Source organism: Elaeis guineensis, chromosome 1 (assembly GCF_000442705.2).
Source record: "Elaeis guineensis isolate ETL-2024a chromosome 1, EG11, whole genome shotgun sequence".
In the NCBI taxonomy this organism is placed as follows: domain Eukaryota; kingdom Viridiplantae; phylum Streptophyta; class Magnoliopsida; order Arecales; family Arecaceae; genus Elaeis; species Elaeis guineensis.
Window position 1 is genome coordinate 98,512,120 of NC_025993.2, and position 13,679 is coordinate 98,525,798.

General features: G+C 34.3%; 1 pseudogene; it reads right to left on the bottom strand.

Moving 5' to 3' along the window:
• Positions 1–4,355: 4,355 nt before the first annotated feature.
• Positions 4,356–5,149, bottom strand: LOC105061072 (phosphopantothenoylcysteine decarboxylase-like; annotated as a pseudogene).
• Between the last annotated feature and the right edge of the window lie 8,530 nt (positions 5,150–13,679).

Below are 13,679 nucleotides of genomic sequence, written 5' to 3' on the forward strand. Positions count from 1 at the left end.
TTAAGACAAATTCAATGGTGTAGATTAGAATCTAAGATAAATCAAACTATCTATTGCTTAGAAATCTAATAAATTTTGGTTAATGTTCCTGATTAATAAAGTTTCACAAAATTCTAAGACAAAATTGATAAGTTATCTCTACCCTTAGTATCATCTATCATGCCCATGATTTAATTTAAAAATTTATCTATTGCTATGATAATTTGTTTAAATTGAGTATATTATGTGATCTACATGAAAATTATAATTTATAAAATATTAGATCGAATATACATGAATTATATTTTGTTGTATCAAAAATGTGTTGTATCGGTTCTATTGCTCTCTAGTCCGACCATGATCACACGATTCATAATCTATTCTCCTTTCAGACCTCTAGGGGCAATTACGAGTGCACACCAACTGACAGTGTATTATAGTTAGAAGCTAGTTTTTTTTTTCAAACCTAACCAGATGCGGTTAATTGCTGGTACACATTGATAGAAGCATGTTTCTCTATGTGATATTAGAGTTAGTTTTTCTTTCGAATCTCTAGTGAGGCGATCAATGGCACATTACCGATGAACAGTATGTTATAGCAAGAAATTTAGTCCTTTTCGAGGTTAGCTATGGGCGGATCGTGGCCATAATCTGAGGAACTAAGAGAGTGAGAGTTGATGGTTGACCCTTGGTTGTTTTGGAGATTTATTTTCATTAAATATATATTTTGAATTTATATCGATAGATATGATATGTTTTATGTAGACATTGGCATACTTTATAGAAAATCATTCAATCTAAAAATTTATATTTTATATATGAAATATTTAATTAAACTAGAAGTTTCGATAACTTACTGAGCTTGCAAAGTACATTAACTCTTTTTTATTTTTTCAGATATAGTGGAATATTCAGAGCTTGGGATCGGGCTAAAAGGGGCTTAGGACATTGGAGTAACTAAATTATTTTTTAATAAATTATTTGAATATCTATATATCAAATTTTGATGTTAGACTATTTTGGAATAATTATATCAAATTGATTATTGTTTCTCTATCATTGCCTAAGTTTGGAATGGTGTAATTGTGTATAAATGAAAAGCTAGATCTTGTATGTCGCATGGGATCAAACCCTAAAGATGTACAGCCGTCCGTCATGCATCCGATTTGGGCATTAGGATCTGATGTGATACTTTCTCTTTGAAGCATGAATGTATGGCTTGATCATGTGAGCATTGAATATCTATATCAGTTATTATTGAGAGAAGTTGCTAAACACCTCCATGACATCTTATATTTCATGCTAATACTCATACTCCTTGTGCTGTCAAGGTTCCGAAGAATAAACATCCTCGAGGCCCATCTCACACCTTGTTTCACCAAACTCAATCCCATTGTGGCAACCTGCCAATCACACAATCTTTTACTAAGAGAAAACAAGGAGAGAGAGAGAGAGAGAGAGAGAGAGAGAGAGAGAGAGAGAAGGGAACCCATTGGCCCTAAACCAAATGGATCAAGCCAAATTAACCTAATTAACCTAGGTCTAGTATCTCTTTCTATTTCAGTTGATTGATCCAAATCAAGCCTAAATTTTAAGTTTTTCTTTAATTTGCGGAATTAGATTTGACTTAGGGATTTTAATTTGATCAGGTGAAATATGCAGATCCAGATAGTGAGAAGGCATGATCATGGTCAAATTCTTTACATATAAGTAACCTTGAACTCCATTTAAATATTTGTATTAGATAATTATTAGATCCTAATGTTGGTTGAAATCCATGGATGTTAAACCAAATTTGATGATGTAGATTAGAATCTGAGATAAATCAAATTATCTGTTGCTTAGAAGTCTAATAAGATGTTCAATTATACTAAATCTTGGTTAGTATTTCTGATCGGTGAAGTTTCACGAAATTCTAAGAGAAAATTGATAAGTTACCTCTATCCCTGGTACGATCTATCATGCATATGATTTGATTTAAAAATTTATCTATTGCTATGATAATTTGTTTAAATTGAGTATATGATCTGCATAAAAATAATTTGTAAAATATTGGATTGAATATACATGAATTGTATTTCATTGCATCAAAAATATGTTGTGTCAGTTCTATTGCTCTCTAGTCGTGCCATGATCACACGGATTCAGGATCTATTCCCCTTTCAAACCTCTAGAGGGGCAATCACGAGTGCACGCCGGCTGACGGTGTATTATAGTAAGAAGTTAGTTTTTCTTTTGAACCTAGTCAGATAAGGCTGATTGCTAGCATATGTTGATAGGAGCATGTTTCTTCATATGATATTAGAGTTAGTTCCCCTTTCGAACCTCCAATGAGGCGATCAATGGTACATTGCCAACGAATGATATGTTATAGTCAAAAATCTAATCTTTTTCGAGGTTAGTCATGGGTCGATTACGGCTATAGTCTTGGGGACTAAGAGAGTGAGAGTAGATGGTTAATCCTTGATTGTTTTGGAGATTTATTTTGACTAAATACATATTTTGGATCTATGTTAATAGATATAATATGTTTTATATATACATTAGCATGCTTTATAAAAATCATTCAATTTGAAAATTTATATTTCATATATAAAATATTTAATTAAACTAGAGATTTTGATAACTTACTGGACTTGTAAAGTTCATTAACTTTTTTTTTTTTTAGATACAATGAAATATTCAGAGCTTGGGATTAAGCTGTAAGGAGCCTAGGACATGGAAGTAATTAAATTATTTTTTTAAATAAATTATTTGAATACCTATATGTGAAATTTTGATGTTAGATTTTTTTAGAATAATTATATCAAATTGATTATTGTTTCTCTATCATTGTCTAAGTTTGGAATAATGTAATTATGTATAAATGAAAAGTCAGATCTTGCATGTCCCATGGGATCAAACCCTAAAGATGTGCAGCCATCCGTCGTCGTGCATCTATTTTGGGCCTTAGGATCTGATGTGTTACTTTCTCTTAGAAGCATGAATATATGGCTTGATCATGTGAGCATTGAATATCTATATCAGTTATTATTGAAAGAAGTTGCTAAACACCTCCGTGACATCATATATTTCATACTAATACTCCTTGTGCTGTCAAGATTCTGAAGAATAAAAATCCTCAAGACCCATATCACACCTTGTTTCACCACACTCAATCCCATTGTGGCAACCTGCCAGTCACACAATCTTTTATTAAGAGAAAACTAGGAAGAAAATTACTAACAAAAGAAAAAGGCATTTATTGCTTGTCAACTAATTCATTTTGATTTTTTTTTTTTCAAAAGAAATTTTTTGAATCAGAAAATTCATTCTATGTGAACACCCTCTCATCTTGAATAACTCTCTCATGTTGATATTATTTTTCTAAAACGAAACATTTCTCCCATAGATATTTATCTCAAGTATCCAGGTTCTATGCTACCTTGTCATATTAAATTCTAGCTTTAATACCCACACTAGAAATACATTGTATAACTTCTCACATTACATGTTGCAGGATGATGGTGGGAAAGAGGGTGATCCTCAACCATGCGCCTATGATTACAGTGTCTTGCCTCATGGTGGAATATATTAGTTCCTGACAACCACATGTGGCTTAAGAGAGCATTTTGGGGTTCTTTTGGGTGGTTTAGTCTTTTAATTAAACCAGTGAAGACAACATTTGTGAGTAATCCACAGTTTCTATCCAAACCAAGAAGCCAGTGGAGGTGGTCATGTTCTTTATCTCCATACTTCTAAATGCAGCTGAATTAGGCTAGACCCCATTCTTCAAAACAGCCCTTAAAGACTGCTGGAAGCTGGAGGTTCACAACATTCTAAAGCTATGAAAACAATATTTCAGCAGGAAAAGGAATTTCTGGCCTTGCTTGTAGCTTCATCCATGCACAATTTAATCCTTCAATAGGCAAAGAACAGAGATAAGTGTGACTGCAAAATTCTAACAACCTGATCTGCCATTCTTAAGTATAGGGGGTCCATGGTGATTAGCAAAGAATAAATCATCATGTGATTTAAATGTTCCCCGAATGAGGAAGACTCCAACTGTGATGATTTCTACCCATTAAAATTTGGATCATGAGACTCTTGCCACCCATCAGGTACATCACAACCCATCAATTTGTAGGAGAAGACAGAATTTGCCAGAAGATTTTCAAAGTATCAGACAACTCTAATTACAAAGTCACTCTGGGTAGCTAAGAAGCAATTTAAAAGAAACCATACCCCTATGCAGTGGCCTTCAATCTGACTGACAAGGAGTAACAACCAAAGTGGATTTTTAAACATAATATCTTTCATCATACGGAGCAAAACAAGACGGCTACAGCGAAAATGTTAGGTTGAAAACTTGATTAGCACCTGGTAACATGTGAGAATCAACCAGATCCATTTGCTGGTGATGGCTTGTAAGCAAGCCTCACAGTAGTAAAGATTACAGAAGGTTCGGCCACTGCCCCATTTCCATAATCTCCACAAGCCAGCCTCTTTGTGATGGATGGAATCAAAGTTAATAAAGAGGCTTGCTGTAATCCGAAGCTCGCATGATGCATGTTCGTAGGTTGTCACACAGTCCTCCTGCAATCTAATTAAGGGAACAAGAATATGCATGAATGCCACATAAAGCAATGTAAACTGCTAGTAGATCAGTGTAGAAAGACAAAATGATCCATAGGAATGAATTAATAAATCCTTTTTTGCATTGTTTTACTACGTGGAATATGTGTTCGAACAATTGAAAATCTCCGTCAAGATAGATTAATGCAGGTTGCCAGCCATTTCTTTTTTCATGGAGACGTAAGTCGAGAGCTGTAGTAGATTATACACATACCTTAGCTAGGGTATTTGCCGGCAATGGGGCAATTACCATAATATCTGCCCATTTTTGCAGTTCAATGTGCAAAACTCCGTCTCCGATTTTCTTCCAACTAGACCATTCATCATCATCTCTGTAAAGAATCACATCCCTTGGAAGTGATGCTTTTTCTAAAAAATGCAAGGATGACTTTGTGCCTACTGCTCTGACTTCCGCCAACTCAGAAACACTACGGCAAAGACTCTCAAATTTCATAGCAGCTACACTTCCGCAAGCAGCCAGGAGAATCCATGGCTTAACAGGCTCCTCGCTGTCATGCATCATATTTTCTGATGATGACTCCACCTTATTAGCCATCACCTCCTCTTAAGTGCAGGAAGCTGGGCTGAAGATAACCAGAAATAAGAGCAAGGCACTGCTCATTGAACAACTAATGATTCGATAGTTAATAAAAGAAAAGAGTGAGATATCATGCAGTAAGGACGATATTTTTGAACTTTTGTGGAAAGACTAAATACATCAAATGTAATAACCCGGCCCACTAAGTCCAGTAAAAAAAAAAAAATTCTCTCTCCAAGAAGTCCTATGAATCTCTTATTAGGCTATCTTCTCCACTCCTAGGGACCTATGACCTTAAATCGGTTTAGAGCCGAAGGGAGAGATTTATTGGACTGATCATCAAATCGATCATTTCTTTATATTATGTAATTTTATTAAATATATGAAATAAAATTTATTGATGATTTAATATTTTAAATAGGACTGTCCGATTCTTTTAAGGAAGATTAAAAGGTCTCGGACGATCGAGGTAAGTGGATTTTATGTCCCTTATTTATTTTTAAATGATCATGCTTTTATGTAAAGAATTGTTATTGATAAAATCATAATTTTTTTATAAAATAAGGATCGGCATATGTGACATGAAAAAGCATGTTTTATTATGAGCATTGATTTCATGAATATGTCTTATAAAAATAGCATGATTATGAAGCATAAATTTTATTGTTTTTCTATTTATGTATATGTATGTTTTAAGAAAAAGATAAAATGATTTCAAAGGCTCTCAGATAGCTATGAATGAATCCCTTCGGAAAGGTCGACATCCGGAGCTAGCATCCACACGAAATATGGCCCTGCCAGTGGGTATAAAGTTAGCACATGAATTAAAAACTCTGTTGATTAAGAAACATGACCCTGTCATGGGTATATAGTGACCTTAGTATGAATGTCTGTGAGCAATGTTTTGAAACATGACATGAATACATGATGAAAATGATTTATGATTCATAATTGTGAAATATACATAATTTATGCATGCATGATGAGCTTATAACTTGTTTTATTATATGCTCTATGAAATTTTTATTTTTACAATAATTGTTATTTGCTAAATGATGCATTATCATAGAAAACTTATGCTTGATCTGGTAAGAAAGCGGAAGTCTACTTACTGAGCTAGTGTAGCTCATATTCTTTTTGTTTTCTTTTTCATGAACAGAGAAATAAGGCTAGGACCGAAGAAAAGAAAATCCAGGCTTGGGGATCAGCAAAGCAAGCTTAGAAATTTTGCTCTAGGAATTCAGTTTATGTTTATGAATTGTAGTCATTATGAATTTTTAGATTTGGATTATTTCATCTTTGGATTTAGATGCTCTGAACCAGTTTTGGTTTAATTAAATATTTGAATTGAACTTTATTATTACATTTATTTGTGATATACCTGTTATTATGTTTAAGAAGATAAATTTTGATTTCGTGTTATCGTGGGTCCATCCCTCGGTAGCATGGCCGTGTTATATCCCGGGTTTGAGGCGTGACATTTTATGGTATCAGAGTAATAGGTTTAATCAATGGTAGAACTTAAAACCTAACAGGGGTAGTTAGGTTACGCATAGTTAGACTCTGACTTAAATTATTAACTGTACTGCAACTCTGTTATAAAATAACGTAATAATGATTGACATTTGAATAGGAAGCGATGAGCGATAGGGAGGGCGAGACCTTGGCAAATATGGCCGCTAGGACAAGAGGAGCAAAACTGATGTCACGAGGAGCTGACAATCAACCTGTTGAGCGGGCTCCTGACGCACCGGCCACACAGGCAGATATTGCTGGTGTATGTCAAGTGGTGGCTCAGCTTATCCAATAGCAGGCACAGACTGCTCCTCGACCGACATTATCTATGGAGTCATACTATGAGAGATTCAGAAGGCTCAACCCACCTCTATTTGAGGGTGGATCTGATCCTATGGCTGCAGAGACATGGATTCGAAAGATGGAAAAGATGTTTGATGCCCTGCAATATCCTGAGAATGTGAAGGTCCGATTAGCCGTTTCTATGTTAAAAGAAAATGTCGAGTTTTGTTGGACTGCAATAAAAGCTGCCTATGGAAACAATGATGATCAGCTCACTTGGGAAGAATTCAAAGAGATATTTTATGATCAGTACTTTCCAGGGACAATGAGATTGGTAAAAGAAAATGACTTTCTAGCCTTAAAGCAAAAGGATGATATGACGGTGCTAGAATATGCTAACAAATTTAATGAGCTAGGCCGCTTCTGCCCCCAGCTTATGAAATTCGAAAGGAGTAAAGCTAACAAATTCGAACAAGGTCTAAGATATGGAATTCGATCCCGTCTGTCTTCTCATATTTTCAATAACTACAAGGACGTACTGGAGCGAGCTTTGAAAGTGGAATCTGAATTGAAAAGAGCAGAACTAGAAAGAGGAGATAAGAAGAGACCGAGATCAGCAGAAAATCTAAAGGATCAGCAGAAAAATTTTAAAAATAATAACTCTGATAAGAAGAAAGAATCTTCATCCTGCTCCTACTGTGGAAAAAATCACAATAGACCTTGTCTCAAGAGGATTGGAGCATGCTTCTTATGTGGTGAGAAAGGACATATGGCTCGTGATTGCCCAAATAAGAAAAGAGATGACTCTAGACCTAACAAACCAGTTGATCAAAAATAAAAAGGAAACACACGAGTGTTTACTTTAAACCAGCAGGAGGTCAATGCAAATGATCAAGTGGTGACAGGTATTATCCCAGTCAATTCTATTTATGCTCGTGTGTTATTCGATTCTGGCTCTTCACACTCTTTTATATCTCTCAAGTTTACTACTTCTTTGAATTGTGTGCCTGAAAAACTAAATGAACCATTATATATTAGCACACCTTTTAAAAATATTGTTGTTGCTAACATTATTTTCAAGAATTGAATAATCCAAATAGAAGAAAAAGAATTAGCAGCAAATTTGATTCAGCTAAATATGTATGATTTTGACGTTATTCTTGGGATGAACTGGTTATCTTCATACCATGCACATATTGATTGTTTTGAAAAAAGAGTGGTATTTTAAATTCCGGATGACCGCAATTCTTCTTTCAAGGTGAAGTTCATAATACGGAATCCAAACAATCTTTGGGTATTATCTCAATCATGAATGCAAGAAAAGCTTTAAGGAAAGGGTGCAAAGTATTTTTGGCCCATGTAATAGACGTCGAGAAGGAAAAGATAAAATTGGATGATATCCCAATTGTCAAAGAATTTTCTGATATTTTTTCAGATGAACTACCCGGATTGCCCCTAGAGCGTGAGGTTGAATTTAAAATTGATATCACCCCAGAAATTGGACCTATTTCGAAACCTCCTTATCGGATGGCTCCCATAGAATTACGAGAATTAAAGGATCAACTGCAAGAACTTTTGAATAAAAAGTTTGTCCGACCAAGTATATCATCTTGGGGAGCTCCTGTGTTATTTGTGAAAAAGAAAGATGGGAGCATGCATTTATGCATTGACTATCGGAAGTTGAACAAGGTAACCATAAAGAATAAATATCCTCTTCCTCGAATAGATGACTTATTTGATCAACTTCTGAGTGCTCAAGTTTTTTTCAAAATTGACTTACGATCAAGCTATCATCAACTAAGAATTAGAGATGAAGATGTACCTAAGACTGCATTTAGAACCAGGTATGGCCATTATGAATTTTTAGTAATGCCTTTTGGACTAATCAATGCACCGGCTGCTTTTATGGATATGATGAACAGGATTTTCAAGCCGTATCTGGATCAATTCGTTATTGTTTTTATTAATGATATCCTAGTGTATTCTAAAAATATAGAGGAACATGAGAGACATTTGAGGATCGTGTTTCAGACCTTGAGAAAAGAGAAGCTCTTCACCAAGCTTAGCAAGTGTGAATTCTGGTTAGATAGTGTTGTCTTCCTCAGCCATGTAATATCTAAGGAAAGAATCTCAGTCGATCCAAAGAAGATAGAAGCCGTGGTAAATTGGCCTCGTCCGACTAATGTGACGGAAGTTAGAAGCTTCTTAGGCTTGACTGGTTATTATAGAAGATTCGTCAAGAAATTTTTTCAAATTGCAATTCTTCTGACTTGCTTAACTCAGAAACGAATAAAATTTGAATGGAGCAGTGAATGTGAGCAGAGTTTTCAAGATCTGAAGCAACGATTGATATCTGCCCCAGTTCTTACTCTACCATCTAATAATAGAGGATTTGTCATTTATAGTGATGCTTCCAAGAAAGGATTAGGTTGTGTGTTGATGCAGAACGATAAGGTCATAGCTTATGCTTCTCGACAACTAAAAGCCTATGAGCAGAATTATCCGACCCATGATTTGGAGTTAGCAGCTATTATTTTTGCTTTAAAGATTTGGCGATACTATTTATATGGTGAATCATGTGAAATCTTTACTAATCATAAAAGCTTGAAATACTTATTTACTCAAAAAGAGTTGAACATGAGGCAAAGAAGGTGGCTTGAACTATTAAAAGATTATGATCTAAATATTAAATATCATCCTGGAAAAGCTAATGTGGTGGCAGATGCACTTAGTAGGAAGTCTTCAGCGAATGTGATGACTCTGCTATCCTTTCAGCAACAAATTCTGAGGGATCGAAGATTTACAAATTAAAGTGACTTATACTGATGTTAAGAATGTGTTAGCAAATTTAATGGTACAACCAGCATTGATCGAACAGATAAAAGCGGCCCAACAAAGTGATATTCATTTATGTCAGATTAAGAAGGACATGGAGAAAGGGTTACGAACTGAGTTTAGACTCCATACAGATGGAACTCTTTATTTTAGAAACAGATTATGTATACCAGGAGATCCTGAACTAAAAAGAAAAATTTTAGAAGAAGCCCATAAATCCTGTTTCTCCTTTCATCTCGGTAGTACAAAGATGTATAGAGATTTAAAACAACTCTTCTGGTGGAATGGAATGAAGCAGGAGATAGCTCGGTTTGTATCTCAATGCTTGGTATGCCAACAAGTGAAAGCCGAACATCAAAGACCTGCTGGTCTGCTAAGACCATTAGAGATACCAGAATGGAAATGGGAGCATATCACGATGGATTTCGTTACTGGACTTCCAAGGACAACAAGAAAAAATGATGCAGTGTGGGTGATTGTTGATTGGCTTACTAAATCAGCTCACTTTCTACCTTTTCGAGTCGGCACTCCACTTGATAAGTTAGCTCAGATGTATATTGATGGAATTGTACTCCTGCACAGTGTTCCAATAAGTATTGTATCTGATCGAGATCCACGATTTATATCTAGATTTTGAAAAAGTTTTCAAGATGCTTTGGGAACAGAATTAAGGCTTAGTACTGCATTCCATCCCCAGACCGATGGCCAATCTGAAAGGATAATTCAAACTCTTGAGGATATGTTAAGAGCTTGTGCTTTTGACTTCGGAGGACATTGAGATAATCATGTGGCATTGATTGAATTTGCATATAACAATAATTTTCATTCTAGTATCGGGATGGCACCCTATGAAGCTCTATATGGAAAAAAGTATAGATCCCCTCTGTATTGGGATGAAGTAGGTGAAAAAAATTTAATAGGTCTCGAGTTAGTTCAAGATGCCAGAGACAAAATTTATCTAATCAAGAGAAGACTCAAGGCAGCACAGGATAGACAGAAGAGTTGGGCAGATAGAAAAAGAAGAGAATTAGAATTTCAGGTCGGTGATCATGTTTTTCTAAAAGTATCACCTACTAAGGGTGTCATGAGATTTGGGAGATATGGCAAGCTGAGTCCGCGATATATTGGATCTTTTGAAATTTTAAATCGAGTAGGAGATGTTGCTTACGAACTAGCCTTACTACCAGATTTATCCAAAGTGCACAATGTCTTTCATGTTTCACTACTGAGAAAGTTTGTACCTGATCCAAACAGTGTGATAAAGTATGAGCCATTGCAAGTTCATGAAGATCTAACCTATGAAGAATTTTTCCTCCGAATTATTGATCGAAAAGAGCAAGTTCTAAGACGGCGTATCATTCCATACGTAAAGATTCATTGGAGTAATCATGAAGAGAGAGAGGCCACTTGGGAGTTTGAAGACGATATGAAGATGAGATATCCACACTTATTTGAAAATGAAGGTATGTTAAATTTCGAGGACGAAATTTTTTTTTAAGGGAGGTAGAATGTGATAACCCGACCCACTAAGCCCAGTAAAGCCCAGTAAAAAAAAAAATTTCTCTCTCCAAGAAGTCCTATGAATCCCTTATTAGGCTATCTTCTCCACTCCTAGGGACCTATGACCTTAAATTGGTTTAGAACCGAAGGGAGAGATTTATTGGACTGATCATCAAATCGGTCATTTCTTTATATTATGTAATTTTATTAAATATATGAAATAAAATTTATTGATGATTTAATATTTTAAATAGGACTGTCCAATTCTTTTAAGGAAGATTAAAAGGTCCCGGACGATCGAGGTAAGTGGATTTTATGTTCCTTATTTATTTTTAAATGATCATGCTTTTATGTAAAGAATTATTATTGATAAAATCATAATTTTTTTATAAAATAAGGATCGACATATGTGACATGCAAAAGCATGTTTTATTATGAGCATTGATTTCATGAATATATCTTATAAAAATAGCATGATTATGAAGCATGAATTTCATTATTTTTCTATTTATGTATATGTATGTTTTAAGAAAAAGATAAAATGATTTCAAAGGCTCTCAGATAGCTATGAATGAATCCCTTCGGGAAGGTCGACATCCGGAGCTAGCATCCACACGAAACATGGCCCTGCCAGCGGGTATAAAGTTAGCACATGAATTAAGAACTCTGTCGATTAAGAAACATGACCCTGTCACGGGTATAATAGTGACCTTAGCATGAATGTCTGTGAGCAATATTTTGAAATATGACATGAATACATGATGAAAATGATTTACGATTCATAATTGTAAAATATACATAATTTATGCATGCATGATGAGCTTATAACTTGTTTTATTATATGCTCTATGAAATATTTATTTTTATAATAATTGTTATTTGCTAAATGATGCATTATCATAGAAAACTTATGCTTGATCCGGTAAGGAAGTGAAAGTCTACTTACTGAGCTAGTGTAGCTCATATTCTTTTTGTTTTCTTTTTCATGAACAGAGAAATAAGGCTAGGACCGAAGAAAAGAGAATCCAGGCTTGGGGATCAGCAAAGCAAGCTTAGAAATTTTGCTCTAGAAATTCAGTTTATGTTTATGAATTATAGTCATTATGAATTTTTAGACTTGGATTATTTCATCTTTGGATTTAGATGCTCTGAACCAGTTTTGGTTTAATTAAATATTTGAATTGAACTTTATTATTACATTTATTTGTGATACACCTGTTATTATGTTTAAGAAGATGAATTTTGGTTTCGTGTTATCATGGGTCCATCCCTCGGTAGCATGACCGTGTTATGTCCCGAGTTTGGGGCGTGACATTTTATGGAACAGGGAAAAAAGAAAAAAAAAGAAAAGAAAAGGAGAAGAAAAAAAAAAGAAAAGAAAAAGAAAAAGATAAGGAAAAGGAAAAAAAAAGAAGAAAAAGAAAAGAAAAGAAAAGAAAAATATATAATCATATGATAATAATAATAATAATAATAGAAGAAAAGAAAAGAAGAAAAAGAAAAGAAAAGAAAAATATACATTTATATAATAATAAAAATAAAAATAAAAATACACAAAAAAAGAAAGTTTCTCTCATCCCTCTCTAAAGTCTTTCTCTCTCTAGAATTGGATTCATTCTCTCTCTACTTTCTCTCTCTAAAAAAAAAATTCTCTCTCAAAGAAGTCCTATGAATCCCTTATTAGGCTATCTTCTCTACTCCTAGGGACCTATGACCTTAAATCGGTTTAGAGCCGAAGGGAGAGATTTATTGGACTGATCATCAAATCGGTCATTTCTTTATATTATGTAATTTTATTAAATATATGAAATAAAATTTATTGATGATTTAATATTTTAAATAGGACTGTCCGATTCTTTTAAGGAAGATTAAAAGGTCCCGGACGATCGAGGTAAGTGAATTTTATGTTCCTTATTTATTTTTAAATGATCATACTTTTATGTAAAGAATTGTTATTGATAAAATCATAATTTTTTATAAAATAAGGATCGGCATATATGACATGAAAAAGCATGTTTTATTATGAGCATTGATTTCATGAATATGTCTTATAAAAATAGCATGATTATGAAGCATGAATTTCATTATTTTTCTATTTATGTATATGTATGTTTTAAGAAAAAGATAAAATGATTTCACAGGCTCTCAGATAGCTATGAATGAATCCCTTCGAGAAGGTCGACATCCGGAGCTAGCATCCACACGAAACATGGCCCTGCCAGCGGGTATAAAGTTAGCACATGAATTAAGAACTCTGTCGATTAAGAAATATGGCCCTGTCACGGGTATAATAGTGACCTTAGCATGAATGTCTGTGAGCAATGTTTTGAAACATGACATGAATCCATGATGAAAATGATTTACGATTCATAATTATGAAATATACATGATTTATGCATGCATGATGAGCTTATAA